The sequence below is a fragment of the Bos taurus genome, chromosome 21, assembly GCF_002263795.3.
Source record: "Bos taurus isolate L1 Dominette 01449 registration number 42190680 breed Hereford chromosome 21, ARS-UCD2.0, whole genome shotgun sequence".
NCBI classification, from domain to species: Eukaryota; Metazoa; Chordata; class Mammalia; order Artiodactyla; family Bovidae; genus Bos; species Bos taurus.
In genome coordinates, this window is record NC_037348.1 from 62,459,242 (window position 1) to 62,465,287 (window position 6,046).

Consider the following 6,046-nt stretch of genomic DNA (forward strand, 5'->3'; position numbering starts at 1 on the left):
CTGCCCTCTCGCCACTCTGTCCCCTCAGTCCTTAGAAGACAAATTCCTCATAGCTTAACCAGGCCAGACGTTCAGAAAAATATTGGTTTGAATGAGTGAGTGATGGATGAAAACAAATGTGATTAAAGAATGAATGAATGAGTCAATCAATGACACATCAGTGAATACATGAGTGGATGAAAGAGTAAGTGGTTAGGTGACGACGTGGGTGGCTGGATATATGTCAAGGGGGTCCATTAAAGAGTGAGTGATGAAATGATATATTAAAGTATTTATCCTTGGGATTTCCCTGGTGGTCCAGTGGCTAAGACTCTGCACTTCCAATGTAGGGGGCACAGGTTCAACCCCTGGTCAGGGAAATAAATCCCACGGCTACAACTAAGAGTTCGAATGTTGTAGCTAAAGATCCTGCATGCTGCAACTAAAGGATACCTCATGTTGCAAGAAAAATAGAAGATCCCTCATGCTGCAAGACCCCAACACAGCCAAATTAATTAATTAGCTAATTTTAAAAAAAGTATTCATCCTCTCTGAAGTCCCCCTTATAACTGGCTTTTGTCAGCCACCACATCTTGGTCAAGCAGATCAGGTTAATTACATTCATTCCATCCACTTTAGCTCAGAACCTGAGGGAGGGAGGAACTCATGCATTCTAACAACAAAGAAGAAGATGGTTTGAGGCATGAGATCTTGAGGAGATGGACATGATTACAGCAGTTCCCTCCCTGGACATGAGTGAATTGTCCAGAAACTACTTAAGAAATCATCAACTTGCACTTTATTCCCACATGGCATTCTGGATGCCAGGGAACTTGGCAGGTTGGTGAACCAAGTCAAACTCCACCAAACAGCAGAGGACTCTACACCAGTTCATGGACACCCTGAGAACCTAGAACCCACTGCTGTGTTTACAATATTATAGGTCCTCATGAAATGTTTAAAAGAGGAATAGGTGAACGAGTTCATGTGTCAGAGAATGCATAGGTGAGACAGTCAGTTAATGATGAAATGAGTCAGTGGAAAGGTAAATAAATAATGAACAAATGTGCCAAGAAACTGAGGTCTTGCTTGTCTTGTTTTGGTTTTGACTCATGAAGAGTGGGAGATGCTGGAGTGGTTTAAGCAAGTAGAAGATGTCACCACATGGTTTTAAAAATGGGAAAGGCTAAAAAGGAAAAATTGTTTAGTATCAATATTTAGAATTTTCCATATACTTAAAGGGGAACATTCCAACCTGCCTACATTTTGCATTTTCTCAATAGACTGAATTTATAATAGTAGTTATATCTTTAATAGACTGAAGTAAGAATTTAAATCACCTTGAATTATTTGGAATTGCTAATGGTTCCCTGCAGTGAAGGGAAGTTGAAGTGAGACTGACTTTACAGGTGGTTTGGAAGGATGACCCTGACAACAGGCTGGAGGTAGGAGCAAATGGGCGGTCTGGGGGCCTCCCATTGAAGGATATAATGGTGATCATGGCTTAGTGATGACGAGACTCTGAGTGAAAGTCATTGCAGGGGGATGAACACGCATATACCTGGCGGTGGGTGACTTGATGAGATTTACTGACCTACCGGATGTGGGAAGCATGGGGAAGAGAATAGAAGTAACTAACAGATATGTCACCGCCGTTAACTCATCTTCCTTCTCAGGTCTGTGTAAAAAGGAGAGTAACATCAATCTAGACATGAAACGTGAGCTCTGTTCCCAATGTCACTGGCCGATCATGAGCGTCTCATGACTAGACTGTCCCAAGTCAGCCTGTACTTTCCTAAGAATCCTCGTAGAAGGGCCAGGCGTATTCTAATCTGGATATCTCTTAACTATCTCAAACGTACCTAGAACCTCTTGACGATCTGAAATAGATTGTAAAATGGAAGTATAGTAATTCTCCTACATACGAACAAATTCTGTTTTGAGAGCACAGTCATAAGTCCAGTTTGTGTGTAAGTTCAACAAAGTTAGCCTAGGTATCCAGGTAGTGCAACTGGCTACATAGTACTGTACTGTAATAGATTTATAATACTTTTTGAACAAGTAACGCACAAGAAATAAGCACAGAAAATAAACATTTTAAATCTCCTGTACAATACCATGAAAAGCAGAGCAGTGCCAGCCGTATCACCACTGCTTTCACACTTGGTTCTGGATGTCCTGGGCTTGAAATAAAGATACCGTACTCTGCACTCTGTGTAGTTCTGTACAGCAAAGTACTCAACAGCGCAACCACGTGTAGGGGGTGCACACACGTGACAATATATGCCAGGCCAGACATGTGAACTTACACGATTGAACACGCAAGCTTACAGTCACATCTTTGAAAGTTTGCAGCTTGAAAGTTCATATGTAGGGGACTTACTACATACAGAATTATTGCTGAAATTGGAGAACTCTTGGAAAGGTCATTTGTTAAAAATACAGACTATATTTCAACCTTAGGGTACATAATTAGCAGAGTAATGCCCTCAACTAATGTTCCTAATTATTTTGATGATAATCATCTCACACAGTATGGAAATGGTCTATGGATCCCCATGTAATAGTGAGTTACACCTTTAAGAAGCACTTCTCAAACTATGTGATGAAGCTAGTCTGAATTTACTAGAAATACTAAGTGCTTTGGAATTGGGGAGAGTTGGCTTTAGATCTGCCTCTTTGTAGGAAGGTGACCTTAAAGCAGCTGCTTGTGTTCTCAGGGCTTTAGTTTCCTGTTCAATAAAATGGGAATAAGGAGAGTGGGCTGTTATTAGTGGGCCCAATGCCTCCTGGGCTGTTGTGTATATTGAGTAAGGTAGTAGATTTAAACACTTACCCCTGGGACTGAGACACAGCAGGTGATGAATAAATACTTAGTTGTAGAAGTGACAAATGATGTTCTGTGCACAATTTTATTGGAACTAAAGAAAAACAAAAAAGACAATGATTTTTGTGCATATGGATTTGAGGACCCCCTTAAAAAGACTCTTTTATTCGCTCCTCTGTAGGCATCCAGCCAGCTATAATTGAGAATCCAGGTCTTAATGTGTCTTGCTAACATTAATTATAAGTCATCAATTAAAAAAATCAAGATAATTCTACTTACACTCTGAAGATTATGAGTATGTGAAGACTGCATTGTTGAACCACCCCCAGGGTCAACCTTGTCTCTAATGGAAAACTCAATTTTTATTTGGATTTTAAAATGTCTCCAATTATCTAGTCAATATTACATGAATATTCAAAGACTGGTTTCATCTCATCTGAAAGTATATTCTCCAGGCCCACTCTTAAGAATCTATATACTTATAAGAATACAAATGAAATTGGGTTGATACATTCTCCATATGTAATGTATGTATGTACATATGTAATGTATACCTGTACACATGTAAAGTGTGTGTGTATACACACATGCAATGAATGTGTGTGTGTACACATGTAATGGATGTGTGTATGTGGTGAATATAATCCCCCGCTTGATGAGTGTTTCTGTTACCCAGCCAGCTTGGTTTGGGCTTCTGAAATGGAGACAATCCAAGATGCTCTCTTCTTCAGCATTTCCGCCTTGAACTTTGTTATGAAAAACAGAGGTTTAACTTAGAAACGGCCAAAACTTTCCATTTGTATGTCAGCCTGGAGGTACTCAACTTAAAAAAGAGTATTTAATAATACACAGAGTTGAAGGGGAAAAACCAGTTGAAGGACTTTGTGGTTAAGCCTGCAGCATTTGTTAACATTTAAATTCTTAGATTGCACTGCATTTTTTTCCCCCTAAGTCACATGGCAGTGGGTAATCACCATTAATCTTCCATGCTCATAGCTTTTCCCCTTCCCTGAAATAGTACTTCACAGGGATAAACATGACACCCATTTTGCCTTCCATTCATTTTTGTTCTTTTATTAGCAGAAGAAGGAAATGGCTACCAAGGACCAAGTTCTGTGTGTCGGGCACTGCACTAAGCAATTTATGTGAATCACAGTGATTAATTCTGGAACCTGACAGCATCTTGGGGATGAAGGACTGTTATTCCCTAATTAAGAGAAGGAAACTGGAGTTCAGAAGAGGGAAGAGATGTGTCCAGAGAAACTCAGATAAGAAACAGGAGTGTGTACTGCCAGTGGCCATGTGTGAAGAATCGGAGCCATTTAAAAATGCCACAGAAAATATTCTGCATGCCACGGCTAAAGAACCCGCATGCTGCAAGAAGACCAAAGATCCCTTGTGTCACAACTGAGACACAACACAGCCAAATAAGTAAATAAATATTTTTTAAAAATACAGTTAAAATTTGAGTGTTGCATTAGAGGCAAGTTTGGCCAGTGACCCAATTCTCCAGGTACAAACTAATAATGGCAATGATTGGTCTTAAAGACTGACAGCTGACAGGAGGTTATGTAAGAGGGTAGGGTCAATATTATGCAGATGTCTGTGACAAACAGGATCTGAGGCAACATCCATGAGTCCCATCTCTTGGCATTTACATTCTTGAGTGATTCCCATTTTTGATTGTGGGCAGAACCTATGACTTGCTTCAAACCAAAGGAAAACCACAAAGGTGGTGGGACGTCACTCCTGTGATTTCATTGTAAGACTGAAATGTCTGTCTTTCTGGGAGACAGTCCATTTGCTGGCTTTGAAGATGCAAGTTGCCATATGGTAAGCTTACTTAGGGGTTGTGGGCAAGGGGTTGTGGGCAGCCTCCAGCCAACATCCAGCAAGAAACCAGGGCTGATAGTCTGACAACCTGTAAGAAACTGGATGCTGCTAACACACAATGGGAGCTTGCAGCCAGATCCTTCTCTAGACGAGCTTCGATGAATGAGACCCCAGCCCTGAGGGACAGCTCGACTGCGGTCTTGTGAGACCTTGCAGCAGAAGCCCCAATTGAGTTGGACCTAGACTCCTGACTTACTGAAACTGAGATGATAAATGTGTGCTGTTTTAGGTAATTCAATTTGTAGTAATTTTTTATGTAGCCATAGATAGCTAACAGGACATCTTTTGAAACCACACCATGAAATGTACAATTCTTTGGAAATCATGGTGATCTTATGAAAAGACCAGTAGACCTGTGTGTGAAATGACTCTCATTGAATTCACACAAGCCCAGTGGACACATTCCAGTATCCAGCTTAGGTGGCTTCTGGGGGATGGTGGGCCTTCGATGGGGTTGATCACTCTCTGTTGAAATATCTTCATTTTTCTTCCTTGATGGTCCTCACCACTTTAATTTCTCTGACTATTCCTCTTCAGCTTTGTTTGTGACTTGCTTTCTCTTTCCAACTCTCACACATAGATCATCTCTGAAGATTTGCTGCCGGCTCTGTTTCTCTTCTTATACCAAATGCTCATGGCATTCAGTGCTGAATGCATGCTGTTCAGCCCCAGATCCATTCCTCTTGTCCCTAAGTTCCTGACTCCAGTACCTCCTGGATTTCTCAGTTTGGATGTCCTGCAGATACTTCAAACTCAACTGTCCTCCCCAGTTCCTTATCTCAGTGAGTGATACTTACCATTTTCTATCCATCCATTCAGCCACTTGTGCCAGAATATGATAGTTATCATATTAACTTTCCTTCTCCTTGAAAGAACCACTGACTAAATCCTGTTAATCTAATCTCTGAAATAATTCTCAGCCTACGACTCCTCTCCCATTCTAGCCCATGTTGACTTGGTTCAGATTTATGTGGAATTCAGAGGAACTATGGAAAACTTCTCTAGGTGGTCTTTACAACTGGTTTTCCTTAAGTCACTCCATATATTGCTGCCATAATGTAGCAAAATTAGAGAAGCCTAGAAAAATTCATCAAGGAGCACCCCAAAACCTAAATCTCTGCCTCTTTCATATTTTATCACAGGAACCACTGACCATGAAGCTGATGATGTTCACAGCCCCTTACTTGCAGGGCTCCTTCCAATGTCCCTTCTTTCTCATGTTAAATAAATATTTATTTTTATATCCAACTGTATATTCATGATTATATATATTTTTTCTTAGAGAAAGTCCCTACAAATACTGCTTGTAAAATTTCTTTGGTTCTGGATTAGCCCTGTGATTAAGGT

At 40.5% G+C, this 6,046-nt stretch overlaps 1 non-coding gene across 1 annotated transcript; it reads left to right on the forward strand.

The window, feature by feature from the left end:
- Positions 1–286: 286 nt before the first annotated feature.
- Positions 287–359, forward strand: TRNAG-UCC (transfer RNA glycine (anticodon UCC)). The gene has a single exon. It is a non-coding gene; the product is annotated as a tRNA-Gly (tRNA).
- Positions 360–6,046: the final 5,687 nt, after the last annotated feature.